The following is a 19,095-nucleotide window of genomic DNA, read 5'->3' as shown; positions in this document are numbered from 1 at the left end:
TGATAAATACGCTAAACAAGCCACAACAGACAAAAGACCTTTAACCTATACACACTTCCCTCTGAGTTACGCAAAACAAAAACTAAACGAAGATACCATAGAGCTATGGAACCACAGATACACAACATCCGCCACAGGATCAATAACGCAGAAATTTATTCCAAACATAAACTGTGCCATCACTCTTGCCAGGAACTTAAAAATATCACACGAACTCACACAGATACTAACAGGCCACGGATCGGTGCGAGCTTATCTAAAAAGATTTAAATTGAGGGATGAAGACTGTTGTCCATGTGACAGCAACACATCTCAAACTGTGTGGCATGTCATCAACGACTGCCCTATACTAGAAAGGGAGCGATGGACTCTCAGGACTCGATGTAGACAACATAATCACGAAATTGACCTCCAAAAGCCTCACGAAGCACTAAGCAATAGAACAACACAAGAACACTACACAAAATATTTAATCCTGGCCATAAAGAAAATTAAAGATATAAATGGAGGCACCTAATTAGCCCCACATCAATGCAACTAACCCACCCAACCACCTTGTACGAAAAAGCAAGGGTATGGTTATTATTAAAAAAAAAAAAAAAAAAACATCGCCAAAACAGAGAAAATCGATGTCTATGGTACGAGATGAAACGTCAAAAATGAAATGTCAAACGAAATCATTATTTTTGTTGGTTATGTTTGTGTATAATTCCTATAATATTTGATTGACTTAGTATAATACCTATATATATATATATATATATATATATATATATGTACGTAGAATATAACCTTACATAAATGCGAAACGATATAATATTATTACACTATAAAACAAGATTTAACAAAATAAACACAGTGTCTTCAATAACATTTATTTTTATGTAGGTAGGTATTTATTCATTACAAACCATTATAAAACATAACATAATTAATTGAACTCAAGATAACAGAGTATTAAGTAACAATTGCCGTGTTCTTTCCGTCAGCGAACTCGTTCATTTTGACGTTTTGATTTTCAAGGTCACTGTCACATACGAAACGAAATATCAAAATAAACATGGAAATCGGGAAATAGGTACATGAATTCACGTCCTTCGTTGTGCAAAAGTAGCAAAAGAAAGGAGAGGTTTCAATTAAGTGATCTTAATTGAAATCAGGTAGGTAAGGTTATGTCCGTCTCAACATTATACCTACCTACGACTTTTTAATTCTCCATGGATATAATATTATAAACGTAATAATGTGTCAAAATATTACATACATCTTCTATGTTAAGCTATACAACCATATTCATTTTTTCGCATTGTATACTCTTCACGCTTGTAGGTAGGTAGTAACATTAAACTTACGATAATAAACCTATATGGCGTGAGAATTTGTAAAATATATCTCACAAGCTCTTTGTTTAACCGGAAATTACGTATAAATAGTGCATCACTAAGTGAAAAAGCGTTTTGACATAAGTTAACATAATTATTTGATCTGTTTCGCGGATGATTACGTGATCCTAAAAGTGCAGCAAAAGTAACTATTTATGGGATTGACGTATTTTACAATAATTGGGTGAACGATACAAATATATAGCAATGCTTTGGCGAAATATAAAATAATAATATTTAGGTAATTATTCTCGCGAGCCCAATAATAAAATACTATCTTTTCGCAGCCTAACCTTTCACTTTTATTTGACAGTTCAAAACTAAACTGCGTTATCGGCGCGAGACATCAGTGCGCATGCTCACAGACTCAACTCGTATGGGGGACTATGGTCACGAGTGCCCTTTGGTATGGGCAATAATGTCGACACAGATTATGACTAATTCAGGTAGTGATAGTTTCGACATGCCTTATTTCGATAACCTACGTCACTTTCGCGAATAACTACGATGTTTCATACGAGTCGTAAGTTACGGAATCGACCTGCAGCACTCTATCCTTGTTTATAGTAGAATTAGACAAGGAATAGGTGGCCAAACTCATCGCTGACATCTGATAACGGATATGGCACAGAAAGAAGGAGATTAATTAGTTGATAGGCAATCATCTGTCAATCTTCAACCGATCAGTATTATCTGTTACTCTTTAATTATGATGTCTGAAAAGGGGTTGAGTAATTGCATTACAATTATCGTATACTTTCAGAGGGTAGTTAAATAAAGATGCTGAAGAAAAATCTTTTTCTGTTCATAGTGGCATAACTATAAATGGTGCGAGACCCCGCAATGTGTGGTGTATGGGGCACCTTTCAATGTAAATTGGTACATATTCAAAAGTGTTAAAAAAATTAAATTATGTCATGTCTAAATGTATAATTCTATCATTTCTATGACATGTTATCTAAGCATCCATTGAAGGTGACTGAAGTGCGTCTAGTAGAACTTAACTATAAATCCTATAGAGTAGACTATAGAATCCAAAAAAAATTACAAATGGTAGTAGTTTTGCATTGCAGATTTATTTACAGCAAAACATACTTACTTGCGCCATGAGATTAACTTTCCAGGGTTGCACTGCTATCAAAACACTTTCATTAGTTTTATAAGCCAGAATCGTTTATACAATTACCCATCATTATTTAGATTTAGTTAGATGAACAATCACGTTATTACGAATGAAGTAACTTAGTAAGTAAGCCAAGTTAGTCTTTCAATTTTATTTACAAACATTGTTGAAACAATAATAATATGTTTCTGTTATCTAACAATTCAACCATACTAAAAACATCTTGGAATCTGTATAATTTACTTATTATAGTTAGTAGGGCAGGGCAATCTCTTAGAAATATGTAGATCTTTTGATTTTGATGTATTTCACACAAAATTTTTAGTGGTGTTGTGTGTCTTCATAGAGACAAATTAAAAAAATATCAACTATTTCTAATATAATAGTAGAAAATATAGTTATTTTCTTATTATTGACATGAAAATTCTTTTGAAATGTTATTAAAAAAATAGATATGGCGAAATAAATAGTAATAATAAAATTGTGTTGCATTTTGTTAGATTTTTTCACAAAATGAATATTAACGTATGCGCTGCCATCTGTTAATTTTTTTAGCCGGAAAGGCAGTTCTCTTTATTTTTATCTGTTGAAACTTTTATCGCACAATCACAGATGGCAGTATAAGACACATTTCGATGCTATAATTTCGTTAAAAATATTATTATCTTTTCTTTGACGAATAAAAAAATAATAATGCACGAAAATTATTATTGATCATTTTTTTATGACAATAATATTATGTTGTTGTTGAACGTCGAATAATATTACGGTTATACGGCCGTAGTCAAACGCCACGGGCGCCCTTGGAGTGGAAATTGCTCTCAAACTGTTTTATCGCGTTGTTGCGTGCCCCGAAAGCATCGTATTATTATCCATTTCCTTGTTTCCTCTAATAAACCATTATACCCCCCCATTGTAATCGTGATGATACTAAAGAGAAGATCACTTTCCGTGCACAATTCATATAAGACTTATAAGAGGTAGTAAACACTTAATTTCCTGTAACGTATTTTATGTTCCTGTCAGGTAAGGTATTCTTCGCATTTATGCATCGTGCCCTACTTCTTGGTAAATATAATGCAATTTCGTTAGCATAATATTTAAAATTTAAACAATGAAATTAAAAAAAGGTTTCATAAACAAACTTAATAAAGATATCGAAAATTCAGAAAATAATAAATTGCTGATAAAAATCCAGAGCTTTGGAGCGGAGCTCGGAGCGCACGGAGCAGTGGAGCAATGGGGTTTTACCCGGAGCAGGAGCGGAGCCGGAGTACCGAAAATGTGTAGTGCTCCGGACGTTTTTTATTATTGTTAAATTTTCGTCCTAAAATCCAATGAAAATATTATATTTGACACTTTGCAACGCTGGAATTATTTGAAACTGCCGAGTGATAAATAAGCTCACTTTTTTAAATAATGAAAATGACAAATAATAAACCTTCTTTTAAAACTAGTTATTTTAAAATAAAATAACATTTGTATATATATAATACCTATTAAAATTACCCGGAGTAGAGCAGACCCTGGAGCGGAGCTGGAACAAGTACCTATTAGGTCCCGGAGCGGAGCAACTCAAAAAAGGGTCCTCTCCAACCCTCTGTAAAAATCATCTTCACCATTATGCTATTATCAATTCCGTATTGTAATTAATATTAATGCAAATACCACTAAACATATTTCGGTGTTTGATAGCTTGCATGAAAGACCTGTACCAAAAAAGTTCTTCTCCTAAATGGGGGCTATTATTTAAAGTTTAAACTATCAGTTTTGCTAATATAGTCAATACGATCTGATTTCTATTGGTACCTGCAGCCAGGCGCGCACACAGAAAAATGATTTGGGGGTATCAATTTCGGCAAAGTATCGATAATAATTTATTTTTGAATTTCGGCGAGAATTTAACCAAGTCTAAGTAGGTGGCACTGACTTCCGAATTTATCCCACCCACTAGTATTAACCGTGGACTCCCATCGCAGTCTTCTGGATACATTCCTCATACCTAGACACTCCGCCTTTTTATTCTAGTGATGAACACATGGCCTGCTGCTCACCTACGAGTTATAGTGATGTGTCGCATCCATAAGTGGTTATCAAATGCGCGTAGCTTAAAAGCCATAATTATTAGTGCTAATATATATATATATATATATTATATTGTTTTGAATTTAATTGAAAAAAATATATATATATAAAATATGTATAGATACAACGTTAAGGGCTGCACTAGTAGAGTTGGGTTTCTCGAGAATTTTTCGAGATTTTCCATCCCGAATCTCGAGAATTGAAATTTTTAACATTTCAGGAAATCCTGGATCTCGAGAATCTTTTCTCGAGATTCGGGATCTTTATTATCAAATATTAATTGAAAAAACGATTTCTCTATATGAAAAAAGTGGACAGAAAACACAAAACGTTCAAAGACTTCTCGGGGCATTTAACACAATTAAGCCAACGTCGACTCAAAATGAGCGCAATTTTACAACATCAGGGAATTTTGTGTCTCAAAAGCGTACGCGATTGTCAGACGTAGCGATTGACAGTCTGTGTTTTTTGAAATGCTATTTTAATAAGTAATGTTTTTAATTATTTTTGTTTTCCTACTTCTATTTTTACACTGATTTTAGGATTTTTTCAGGTTTATTTTAAATTTCCCGATATATCGAGAATTCTCGAGAACTCTTTTCTGGAAATCCCGAATCTCGAGATTGAAATTTTCTCGGGAAATACCCAATTCTATGCACTAGTGATACGGACGGGCCGCGAGAGTGCTTGTTTTTACGTCGGTCAAGGGCGCCACGAAAGAAAAACAACGAAAATACGTTGAACTGGTTTCAAGTGTTGCCACCGGCGTGATACGTTGGGTGGATCGTTGTTGTTATTTTTACCGTGTACCACGGAGCTGAGTATGGATTAGCTATTTAAGCTATATATTGATATGGCTAATGACAATGGTCTAATTCAGTGGTTTCCAAACTTATTATACTATGTTACTACGCCTCCCTTTAAAAAAAAACTAATCTTGGCCCCTCCGCCCCCTTTTTTTCATTAAATAATACAGACACATTTATAAATATTCAACAATGTACTAATACAAAAATGAAAAAAAAAATAAACAAGGTTTTACTAAGTACTTATATATTCATTTTTAAATTAATTTGTTTTTCATGCGATGAATGTGCTTGTTTATTAGCACAATCAGTTTCAATAGTAGTCAATCCAAATTTATCATCGTTCATTGACAAATAGATTCTATCATGGGCTTCACATCCTGAAGCGGGCCCCGAGAGCAGGATCTTTCAACCACATATTTAAAATATTTAATAGTTCTGAAACAGAACAGCGCTTTTTTACTATTAATAAAATAATGTTAAAAGTGCATTTAACCAAGAACTCAGTAAATAGATTTTTGTTTGCTTCAATATATATCTAGCGTAGAAATAATTTAAATGTGGATACATGGCGAACTTATTTTTTTTGTAATTTTGATTTCCAAAGCTCCAAATTTTTATGAATGCCTTCACTTTGTCTTTTTAAATCGGTGAATGCATTAGTGATCCTTGCATTGATTTATTCACTCATTTTTAAAAAAAAATTTCAACCAAATACAACCAAATACAACAAAATAATTATCGTTCCTAAACAAACTTGCGTCAAATTTCAACACTATGATTTGACCCTTTTATTCAGACTTCATTTTTTCACGGGATAGCCAGCGTGCTTTACAATAGGGTGGAAATGCGGTATTATAAAATTTGTCTCCATATTTTCAGACAGGTTTGCAAACAACCTTTTATAGGACTGTTTTTTCATGTAGTTTATAGCTAGCGGCCGTTTTATAAACTATGCATTTGCAAACCTGTTGCTACATTAATTATTCTATTAAACTTTTCGCGCCTCCCTTTGCAACACTCCGCGCCTCCCATTTTGGAAATCGCTCCATTAGGGGAAGTCAAGGAACGCGATGAGTTGCCTCACTAAGATATGGCAAAATCGCAGCATCATCAAAGGCGAGTGAAGTAAGCTTAAGGATGCCTTCATACACCAGTGAATTGAAACAGGCTAATGTGAATGATTAAATTTGTAAAGATTAAAGTAGTTATTATTGTAAAGCCATCAAAACATATTTACCTTTTGAACTGCTTATTTCCCTTTATTAAGTTATTATAATATATATGTCAGACAACTACGGCGATAGTTACTCCAGATAATTTAATATAACAACGACAGTTGTGCCACTTCTGTCGCAAAAATATGACTTACTTAGTTATGTTCAGATTGCAAAAACCCATCGTCATCATCTGTCAGATGTTTTTAGCGTAATATATTTTTTACAGTCGGCCATTTACTTTTTAAAAAAATCTTGCGGCCACATTAGCATTAGGAGCAAAAGGAGATGGTAATATTCGCGAGATGAGACAGTGATGCGCTATGTACGATACACGAGCGAAACTTTTATCCGTTGGTTATTTCAGTGGCGAAGGATGACTTTTTGAATCAGGTAGGCTGTGGAGAAAGCACACTTGTTAGATTTATTTACGGGAAATAAGAATATAATCTGACATAACTACTGATGAATAGGTAGGTACACAAAAACCGATGAAATTTCAAAAGCTCACTGATCGTATAAAATTAAGCAATTAATTTGAATTATGTATTTTCTTAAATATAAACGCAAGATACGCTCAAAATATATTGAAAATATCCATTGTTGTGAGTCTGTTCCATAACAATTTATAATTTAACCCGTAAACTAGACATTTTAAAATACTTCTATATTTAAAACACAGACTTAGATACAATATCAGATTTCAACTTACATAATTGGCTGAATAAATTGTCTTAGTCTATGAATAAACTAACCGACAAATAAAAATAACGAGATAAATTATTTATTATTTTTAACAACAATCAATATTTATATGTGATTGAATCCCTAGATTTTTTTTTTTTCAATTATCTTATAAATTATTTTGAATAAATGTTCACTTACGTAAAATGTAAGCGCTCCTTAAATAGCTTACCAATTTATATGGGTCGCCACAGACGTCTTGAAATTATGAGAAACAAACTTCATATAAAAAAGTTTTCGATTCACGCGAACGTAATCCATACAATATGTGAAGCGAAACGAGATGTCGCTTATATTTTTAAACCTTCGAGACATGCCATAAATGGTGCTTATTGAAATAGTGGAAAAGATCGTAAAATTATTATGACAATTATACGATAGATGTCGTTGGGAATATTGAATATATTATTATGTGATTATATTATTTAATATGTCAATATAAAAATAAAAAATATTTTTCTTAAGGTAGGTTTTAAATAATCGCCTAGTATGGAGTCTTCGCCACTGGGTCATTTTATGTGTAATAAAATGATGGGCTCGGTTAGGTGTATTGAAGTAGGTACTTCGCTCATTAGGGTGGCGTCAACCACTGGTTGATCGAAGCTCAACGAATTTTTCGGCCGTAGGTCAGGTGTTTCATTGTACGGATGAAAGCAACAAGGCGCGGTACGGTAATCGTCGGGGTACGCAACGGAAATCATTCGCGTCATTCATCTACATACATGAACAATGTATAAAGGTAATGTGCGGTGACGCGCGGTAATAATTGGTAACACATGCTGCAGAATTGACATTGTCCACATGCTAAAATATCGCTCGCACATCGCCTCTTCTCTGTATATGTTTTTCACGTTGAGGTGTGAGATGCACGATTACATTACCGCGCCATGTTGATTACGTCATCCACCGTCAGACACCTGGCCTACAGCAAAATATGGTGGGTTGCTCAGTCGAATTGCCGCACCATAGAGGTATTAAATTAAAAGAGGGGCACTGAATCGGCTTTCTCATACAACTGAATGAAGCAGGCCAACAATTATTAATAGCCGACAACTTACGAGAAAATAGCGACGCGATAAAAAAAATGCAGGACATCACGTTTAAGTCAGTATTACGTACCCATATAATATAATGTAACGTGGAAATTTTGCCGCAACTTGATTACCAGCCCGCCTCACCACAATTTTTCACCATACCTGCCTGCTTCACCATACTTTCATATAACCTGCCGCCCCTAGATTACACACACTGTTGATTATTGTGTGTGTGAGGCCTCATGCACATGTCTCGGATACGTCAGAAGAAAAAAAAGCTGTAAGACGTAAGATCTGATCGCGGAACGTATTTCTGTATGTCCTCTCGACTTATACTTGGTGATGCCATTAACCCAAAAATGGATTAATTACAAATTCAAGACGTTCACAATGTGACACGAAAAACAAAGAAATAAGCAGTACTTATCGGAAAACGATTATAAAGAGTAAATAATATACAAATTGTAAACTACATAGAAGTACGCGTATGAGTTAAGTAGGCCATATTTTAAGAAATTATAAAACGACGTCAACCTGAACTCATTCTCTTGTAAGTGGAATATATCAATATTCGAAGCTATTTAGTTGTACACAGCTATTAGCCGCCTAATTGTCATTGTCATTGGCAGGTTAGTTGTGCGTCTTCGGAGAAAAAACTATTGATGTTCCCGAAGAATGGTAAAGCTGGAAAAAGCTCGTAGCCAAATATAGATCTCTTCTGATATATTATTATAAGTATATTTCGGTGGTTCAAAATAATTATGGATAAAGTCCATCAAAATGGAGGAATAAAGGAAAATTTAAAACTTCTTTTGAAAAATTCTGGAATGTTTTTACTGTATATACTTACCATATTTTGATAGTATATGGATCAATTATAATAAATAGTCGGAACATAAAGTACCTATATTTAGGCTTTATTAATATTGGCTATAATATAACTGATGTTGGCAAATAACCTCTTTATACTGCTGAAGGAACTGTCAAAATGGACATGATTCACATTCAATATGATGTCTTATCAATACTAATATTGCCATTTGTGCGGGAAATTGTAGAGCTATTATTGTGATATTAACACACAATATAGAAATCTGTTTTATCTAGCCATTGAAACATCGAAATTTATGAAAATTGGACTTGATCCATAATTATTGTGAACCAACCACCCATTTAAGAGAACATCAGTCGGATAAATGCACGGATCTTTAGTATCCATACAGCCTCAGATCTCGAGAATTTATTCTGAATGATGATCAACTAAACCACGTTGCACCTTAATCCATCCAATGAATTTAACCACACATTTTTCTTGGCTGTGTATATTTTTTCAGTTATTATGGAGAATGTAATTTAACCCTTTGCCCATTTGTATCTGTCGAGTTTACTGTGTTTTTTTTTGTTTAGCGCGATTTTTTTCTATTTTTCTTCGGAGCCGTCTAGAAAACTTTCTTCAGTAAATGTTTACTTTTTTATATTTTTTCTGTTTTCTTTGTTCTTGTGATTGTTGTGTGAGCAAAGAAAAAATAGAGAAAAGAATTAGCAGTGGCGGCTCGTATATCTAATAGTCTTTTATGCTTAGTGTATTCTTATTTTATTTGGAGTTTACTATTAGAGAATGAAAACCTGTGCTACATTATAAAATGGTTGGATTTTTGATTAATTTAATTTATCGTATACTTTAATGGATTCAGCGGTGCATTTCTTTGACGCAAATGACCCAACTGATTCGTCATAAAATTTAAAAAATGGCCTTCGAAGAGTTAAAACAGTCTCAAAATAATTAAATTATATTTCATTTTTAATAAAGATGTGCATTTCTCACAAACTGAGTGTAAAATATTACCCAAAGTATAACAAATATCCTGAATTTATTATTTGAATTTTTTTTACATATATTGTTATTTTTTTTTATCTAAATCAGTCAGTGCGTTGGGCCTCTATGTTTGCCACATCCAATCAATATATGCCCCACTGTAATACTTAATTATTTTATTAACGGCCCACATGCCCAACGTAGGTCAAAATAAAGTTTTATGGTATTTTCAAAGCATTGGCCTGAACATTCCTTAAACGTTGTAGATAATCTATTTATATAATTTTGAATTTTTAAGATTTATATATTTATTTTAAACATTTGATAACTTCATAAAGTATTTTTATTAAGTACATAAAATAGTATTCCTTTAAACCTCTCGATCTAATGTTTTAGAATATAGCCATATTTCAGTACATCCATGTGCAGTGGTGTTAAGATTTTTTAGATTTATTAATTTTTAAACGCATTTATAAAACCATTAGTAAAATTTATGTTGACATTATTATAGTGAATATATGAAATATTTAAGATAAAAAATTATATTTATAATCTCTGATTCCAAATTTGACAAGAATTAGCCATTTTATTATTAAAAAAATGGGCAAGGTTACCACATTTGAAGATAATTCTAAAGATACTGATTATAAGCTATGTCTTTGAACATTCAAATGTGATAAAACATCCTACGAATAATGATTGTTTTATAATAATTATTGACCTAAGAATAAGGTATTTTTTTGAAATACGCCATTTCTATTGGCATTTCCCATTGGTTAAGCTACAACATACGGCCGTAGCCATAAATTGACACACGATAAATGAAGTATGGAGTAAGATCATGTTAACGCGCGTGTTTTTAAATGTCAAAGACTTAGCTTATAATCAGTATCTTTAGAATTATCTTGTAATGTAAATATCAGGTTGTGAACGTCCTGATTCTTGATTTGTTATGTCCACAATCTTTTGTTTTCTTACATAAATAACAACAAATGAATAAATTAATTGTTAGATTTCTCGGCGCATGCTTCACACTTCATGTCGTAAATAATTATTGACATATAATTTGTTAAATTTTTATACCCGAGTTATAATAATTGATACATTTCACCGACGCGTCTTTAACAGTGTTTCAAAATCAATTTTTTCATACGAATGACCCGTTACTCGTGGAGTATTATGCCAATGTGCGGCTTGTATGTAGTAGGCTTGGTTTCCAGATCGCGTCTGGCACAGTAACAAGTAGGCCGCACAGTGGGACTATAACTGGGACCGAGTAACAGGTTGACCCGGTTACGGCGGCTGAGCCTCTCCCGAATCACCCGCCCCCTTCCAAGCCTGCCCTGCCACCCTGATCCCTTATTTTCAATGTAGATACAGTCGTTGATCAAATTTTATAAATATATTTTTAACATACATAATTTTCAAAGACACTTCTGAGAAAATATATTATAACCAATAGAAAAAATCTTGGTATACCTAAGTCGGTTATCCTGGATACAGCGGCAAACACAAATCAAGCTACTATTAGCAATCGGTTTTTGTTTATTAAATCAAAGTAGGCACCTACTACTTTGATTACTAACCGACGTCGCGGATCTCGCCAATATATGAGTACCTTGGTATCAAAGTGGGACATAAGCCATTTACAAAATTTTACAGGAGACTCACAAACATGTGTGAAAAGTGTCTGTTTTTCATATAACATACCAACTTTAAACTCAAAAATTTCTATGAAAACTACCGTTTTTGATACTTTTGGTGGATTTTTTGAAAAGAGCTTCACTTGCACTACCATAATCAATTAAAACATGAATTTAGTGGGAGGTGGCGTTTGTCCCACTTTGATACCAAGGTACTCATATGCTCTCTCTCTCGCCTCGCCAATATGTTGTAACTAACTCGAACTTGCTAATAATTTTTAATCAACTATTTCTTTTATTCAACGAATAATTCGCAAGATTTAAGAATGTACCATTCTAATTAATCTTGTGAATTATTCGTTGAATAAAAGAGTAGTTAATTGAAAATATATTTTTAAAGTGATGTCTCGTTGGCCGCGTTAGCGTAAAATAGCACAAAAAGGAATTTACCAAAATTTGTCACACCATTTCATAAAATATAAGATCAGTATGATATAGATAGACCAGTGGTCTCCAAACTCAAGAAGGATGTGAGCTACTTTCAGAAATTAAAATTGTCTGGCGAGCTGCTTACCATCTGCGCTCACGTGACGTCGTCTGTGTTTCTAACATTAGACTCTCCACCCCTCATGGTCCTCTGCTTCTTTCAGGGCAGGGTGAAGGCTGCTCCAAGTAAATTCCTTCATTTGGGTTCATTCTCTACTTCGCCTTCCCTGGAGGCTTCTCGAACCCACTAACTGACCTGCGCTGAATAATATGCCCGAAAAAACTGTAGAATGCATCTCAGACATTCTCTGGATGATTAATGTGTCCGTGCTCAAGAAATATGGACCATTCGGCCCTAACACGATATTTTGAAGGCATCAATTGCTTTCGGCTCCCTTCCCCTCAGGGGCCATGACCCTGTAAATGTATAGAGAATACTAATCTTTACACAAGCATTATTTCATTACAGTAAAGGGTTTATTGGGCTATAAAATATTGCATATTGGCCTTAATGACAAATTTAATACACTATAAATGGAAAAATAATTTAACGATCTTTTCCCCTATTTCAATAAGCACAATTTATGGCATGTCTCGAAAGTTTAAAAAAATAAGTGACATCTCGTTTCGCTTCACATATTGTTTGGATTATGTTCACGTGAATCGATTTTTTTATATGAATTTTGTTTCTCATAATTTGAAGACGGTTTGGCCCATACAAATCGTTAAGCTATTTAAGGAGTGCTTACATATTACGTAAGTACACATTTATTCAAAATAATTTAAAAATATATTTTCTATGGGATTCAATCACATATAATTAATATTGATTGTTGTTAAAATTATAAAATAATTTATCTCATGATTTTTATTTATCAGTTAGTTCATTCATAGACTAAGACAATTTATTCAGTCAGTTATGTCAGTATTTTAAAATGTCTAGTTTTATGGGTTAAATTATAAATTGTTATGGAACATATATACAACAACGGATTTTTTCAAAGATGACAATATATTTTGAGCGTATCTTGCGTTTATAAATGTTTAGGAAAATACATAATTCAAATTAATTGCTTAATTTTATACCATCAGTGAGCTTTTGAAATTTCATCGATTTTTGCGTACCTATTCATCAGTAGTTATGTTGGATTATTTCCCGTAAATATATCTAACAGGTGTAATTTCTCCACGGTCTACCTCTTTCCAAAAGTCTCCCTTCGCTACTGCCATTTACACACATTGAATTATCGGGTTTTTCATAGATGCTTAAAATTATTATAAATGTTTTCCAAATGCAATTTTGTCTCAGGTGTGAAAAGATGAATTTTATTTGTGCCGCACGTAGAGGCACGCACACATTATTGTTGAACACGAATCTTATAAAAAGTTTGCCCAATCAGTGTAGAAAACCAACCCCCAGACCTGGCCTCCCTCCGCCCCGTATTCCTGTCTACCCTTCGCTCGCGAAACCGAAAACTGTTGCGCGCCACCCGCTAATTATTACTTCGCAGGGCGGCCGGGCGACGTGGCGATGTGGAAGTGTGGAAACTTGGAAAGTTGGGGAAACGTGGAAGTGGGAAACAGGCCCGTACCTGCCTGCGAATGTCGGCTATCGATTTTATGGAGTGCCCCGTTTCGTGTTGTAAATTTGTTGTGTAGGGTTTGATTGACTTTGTATCGCTTATTGAGAATTTTGAAAGCATGCAAAATTTTTGATACGCTAGAAAGACGTTGAAGACAAAATTTTACAACAGATGTCGTCTAAATTTTGAAATTGCAAAACGAAATATTTTTTGACGTCGTTATCGTTGGACGTAGACGGTTTTATTTTTTGTGTTTGATAGTTGATAGGGTAGGTTGTTTCATTAGAATCACTATAACTTTAGAAGAAATAAACATAGCGTAACAAAAATTAAACTAATTTGTAGATTCCCAACCTTTTTATTGTATGGTGGAACCCTTGGGATTTTTTCTAGTAACTTGCTCCAGTTAAGACAATTATAAAATATACATGTAAAGCAGTAAGTAGTTATATACAGTGAATAAAATGTCACTTAGCGTCTTTTAAGTTGACAAGATGGGATAGTTATTTTAACATACCTTTTGTCCAAAGCTATTGGGCAAGCCAATAAATGTTATTATAAAAATCATATTTGTGCTGTAACTATACCGGTATATTGAAAAAATTAAACGCTTTGAAATAGTGCATAGTAGGCGGTGACATACGTTACTGACAACTGGATTTTTCGCTGTTTACTTTAAACGTAAAAATACTTTGTCAACATTGTTCCCTACTGGTAAATATAAGGTGTAAAGCGATCGGATCTTCTAAGCCGGCGAGACGGGTGGGAGTAAACAGGCCCGGATAACTGCGTCCCGGCGGTCATTGTATCAGATTTCAATCAATTTGGACGTTTTCGATGTTTTTTCTAAACCATTAAATAATTCAAGAAACAAGTAAGTATATTTAAAAAATATTTATTTTGCTAATTTCGCTCAAAACCTGACAAACTTCGATAGAGAAACCACTGATGTTTTTGGGTTTATAAGTCCTCAGTGAGAAACATTTTTAGTATCAATGCTCCTAGCTAGCATCGCTGGCCATGGTCATTTATTCGCTGCTACGTACATCTACCGTACTTTATGAGTTCGTCTATCCAGTGGGTTTTAGGGCGTCCTCGTGGTCGTTTAGTGCCCCTTGGGTACCACTGTATAACGGAATATGTCCAGTGGTTGTCCACACTCCGAGCGACATGTCCAGCCCATTGCCCATCTGCTTAGCGACTTCTATTTGCTGGAATGAAATGCCAATAGAAATGGCGTATTTCAAAAAAAAATACTACGAGGGTGGGTCAATAAGTCCTTAGAAAAGCCGACAGGTGGCGCGACTAGTACTGTAAGCGGTTTGTTTTCATGCAGCGGCACTACCGATTCAGTATGCTGCGAAGTTTCAATCAGATTAGTCGGGTTGTTGTGTGTTTCTCGTACATTAAAAAAAAAATTTGCTTGTGGAAAATGGAAAAATGGAAAATGGAGAAAATTGAGTTTAGAGCTGTTATTAAACATTTTAATATAAAAGGGTTAACAGCAAAGGAAATAAAAAATGAGTTGGATTTAGTTCACGGCATATCTGCTCCTTCACTTGCAACTATTTATAACTGGTTAAATGAATTTAAACGTGGTCGTACATCAACAAAGGATGAACCACGCTCAGGACGTCCTGTAGAGGTGACTACACCAGAAATGATCAACAAAATCCACGATATGGTGTTAAGTGACCAAAGATTAAAGTTGAGTGAGATAATTGAGGTTACAGGGATCTCAAAAGGTAGCGTCATTTCTATTTTACATGACAAATTGGGCATGAAAAATATTTCTGCAAGATGGGTGCCGCGTTTGCTCACAGTCGACAATAAACGCAATAGGGTGGTGGCCTCTAAAGCCCTGTTGTCGCTCATGCAACGCAATCCGGATGAATTTTTTCGTCGCTTTGTGACTGTAGATGAAACATGGATACACCACTATACTCCCGAGACGAAAGAACAGTCAAAGCAGTGGATTGCGAAGACAAACCATGTCCAAAGAAGGCGAAAACCGTAAAATCAGCTGGTAAGGTTATGGCTACTGTATTTTGGGATGCACGTGAAATTATTTTCGTTGACTATTTGGAAAAAGGAAGAACAATAACAGGGGATTATTATGCATCTTTATTGGACCAGCTAAAAAACGAAATTGAAGAAAAACGGCCTCATTTAAACAGGAAAAAATTCCTCTTTCATCAGGACAATGCCCGTGTTCACACATGTTTACGATCAATGGCTAAAATTGAAGAATTGAAGTTCGAATTGGTCGACCACCCACCGTATTCGCCAGATTTAGCCCCCAGTGACTTTTTCCTTTTCCCAAACTTAAAAAAATGGCTAAGTGGACAACGTTTTTTTTCAAATGAAGAAGTCATCGATCGGACAAATGCTTATTTTGAGAACCTTCCGAAAACTTATTTTTCTGACGGTTTAAAAAAAATTGAGAAACGTCAAACCAAGTGTATTGAGCTCCAAGGAGATTATGTTGAGAAATAAAAAAAAAATACAAAAATAAAAACTGTTTTAATGCTTTTTTCTAAGGAATTATTGACCCACCCTCGTACCTTATTCTTAGGTCAATAATTATTATAAAACAATAATTATTCGTAAGATGTTTTTTCACATTTGAATGGTCAGAGACATAGCTTATAATCAGTATCTTTAGAATTATCTTCAAATGTGTTAATCGTGCCTATTTTTTGAATAATAAAATGCCTAATTCTTGTCAAATTTGGGATCACAGATTATAAATATAATTTTTTATCGTAAATATTTCACTATATAATGTTAACAATAATTTTAATAATGGTTTTATAAATGCGTTTAAAAATTAATAAATCTAAAAAATCTTAATGTCCTGAAATATGACTATATTCTAAAACATTAGATCGAGAGGTTTAAAAGAATACTATTTTATGTACTTAATAAAAATACTTTATGCAGTCATCAAATGTTTAAAATACATATAAGGCTTCAAAATTATATAAATAGATTATCTACAAGGTTTAAGGAATGTCCAGGGTTATGCTCTGAAAATACCATAAAAGCTCCATTTTGACCTACGTGGCACATGTGGGCCGTTAATCTATGGTAAAAATTCAAAATTGGAAGGAAACATAACTACTTAGTATGTCATATTACGATAGTGGCCAACCACTGGAATGTTTACAAAGCTGTCGTGTTAGAAGAATAGTCGTACCATTTTTATTTATTATGCATTTAAATTTCGTAAAGTATGCTGGGTGTAGTGCCATGTTGACCTAATCCTCGTATCTACGCGCTGTACCATATTCCCAAGCTCGATAGCCAATCGATAGAAGTGGCCGTTTAGAAAATACACAGTGGGATAACTTCCGACGTATATCGCACACGGACCCGGCGCGCGCGGGAAAGTCTCAAGGACTTAGTAGGGTCTCACCGGGATAAGTCTGCGATGCCAACAAGTTAGCGGCGGTAAACACGGGATAATGGGCGATCGTTATTTTCGCGAGACGTGTCCTCCTCGTTTGCGTGATTTCTGCGGCTATTTCTGGCGCTCTGATACTTTTTCTTCCCGCACAATGTAGAACTTTATCTATCGGCAAATTTAATTAGTACAACCTGATCGGCATTACGTGTTGTGAGATTTCTGGTTCTATTTCTGTCCGCCTGATACTTTTCCTTCATGAAAAATCAGCCATAAAGTGATCCAGAACTCCATTATCATTATCCAGGGTCGGTCCACTGCTGGATGAATTTTACTCTTCTCGGTTATTAGTTCTATAGTAGAGGGTGATTTTAGGTGGACGTTGCTTAATAAGTTTTTAAGATAGGGTCTATCAATAGTTCACTCTGTGTGCTTTCATCTACTTTTATTTTTGTTATTTTTTTTTAAAATTTTATTATTAACTCATATTGCTCTGTATTTTTATTTGAAAAAAAAACACTTATTTTATGTCATGTGAACGCTTTAAATTTATAATTGGTTCATTATAATATGTAAAATAAATAAATTTGAATTTGAATAAATCCATCGAATTTTATGAGTTAGTCTATCCAGCGGGCTTTAGCCGGCGCTCACATCAAAACTCGTCCGCCTGAAACGTGTCGAATACGTCGATGTGACGTCATCGTGATTCACAAAACGCACTTTGCCAAATGAAGTTCCGCAGATTGGTCGAATGCGACTTTTTTTTTCTTCTTCCATGTCCGCCCCTTAGTCGAAGCATATGAACACCACGCGGCGCCTCCAAGAATCCCTGTCCTTCACCAGTCTTCTTGCTTTGTTCCAGGTCAAACCAGTATCCCGTAGCTCCGCCGTATACACTTGCGACTTTTTAGTTTGAAAAAAACATCTACTGTTGCAATCGACAAGTTGAACCGCACGGTCTTCATATGCCTCACCGAATCGCCGTTCTTGGAAGGTTTGATTTTAGGCGAGTTTACATGTGAGAGGGCGTCCCTACGGTCATTCAGTGCCGTTTGGTTGGCCCGTCGGTTAGTAATTAATGTAATCTACTTTGATTTAAAATACAAAAACCGATCGCCAATAGTAGCTCAATTTGGAAAGTGCTTCAGAGAGTATCAAAAGTCATTAGTTGAAATTTGTCGCAATTAAGAATGACGCCTTTAGCAAAGTGGTCTATGTAAATGGGCGCGATACCTGAGAGATGCAGGTTCGAGTGCTGCGGGATGTCTTACTTTTTCAAAAAGATATTTTCTATTGGTATTGATACGTAGCAATAATAAAATGTAGTATGCAATAAATTTGTTCAACATTTATATAAAATGTTTGAAAATCACTGCTTGTACCTACTACGGGATATGCGAGTTGTATTATAATTTGTGCCTTTGGGGAAAAACGGTTGAATTTCAAAAGAATTGAAACAATACATTTGTTAAATTTAATAATTGCTCATTTTGAGACACTCTGTGTTGGTAGTGTCTTTCTACACTACGTAGGTACCCAAACAATTCCAATTAAACGTAATAATGTAGATCGTTGACTAATATAATACACTTTTTTATATCTAATCCACTTTGTAAATAAAATTAATTATGAAAGTGAATAGCCATATTAGAGTCGAAACTATAAAAAAGTCTTGTTAATATGAAGGGTGTTAGCTACAATTTCTCCCTCCCAAATGCCATCGATCGTCTGTCCTTTTAATTAAAACAAATTATTCTATATCTATGT

The 19,095-nt window shown here is 34.3% G+C and overlaps 1 protein-coding gene across 8 annotated transcripts in view; it reads left to right on the top strand.

Annotated features, from left to right (window-relative positions):
* Nucleotides 1-19,095, top strand: part of LOC147070500 (spermatogenesis-associated protein 20) — a 202,961-nt gene that overhangs the window by 45,681 nt on the left and 138,185 nt on the right. The window contains exon 4 of one of the 8 annotated variants that reach the window (XR_015070958.1): nt 1,930-3,652. The exons of the other annotated variants lie outside the window; for them this stretch is intronic. The gene's annotated coding sequence lies outside the window, so the exon portion shown is untranslated. Of the gene's footprint in view, nt 1-1,929; nt 3,653-19,095 lie in introns of those variants that run through there. 8 annotated transcript variants of the gene reach the window in all.

This window comes from Rhyacophila brunnea, unplaced genomic scaffold (genome assembly GCF_057557595.1).
Source record: "Rhyacophila brunnea isolate RB1 unplaced genomic scaffold, BYU_Rbru_1.0 scaffold_22, whole genome shotgun sequence".
In the NCBI taxonomy this organism is placed as follows: domain Eukaryota; kingdom Metazoa; phylum Arthropoda; class Insecta; order Trichoptera; family Rhyacophilidae; genus Rhyacophila; species Rhyacophila brunnea.
Note: the sequence above shows the minus strand (reverse complement) of the source record. Positions and strands in the feature narration are given on the sequence as shown.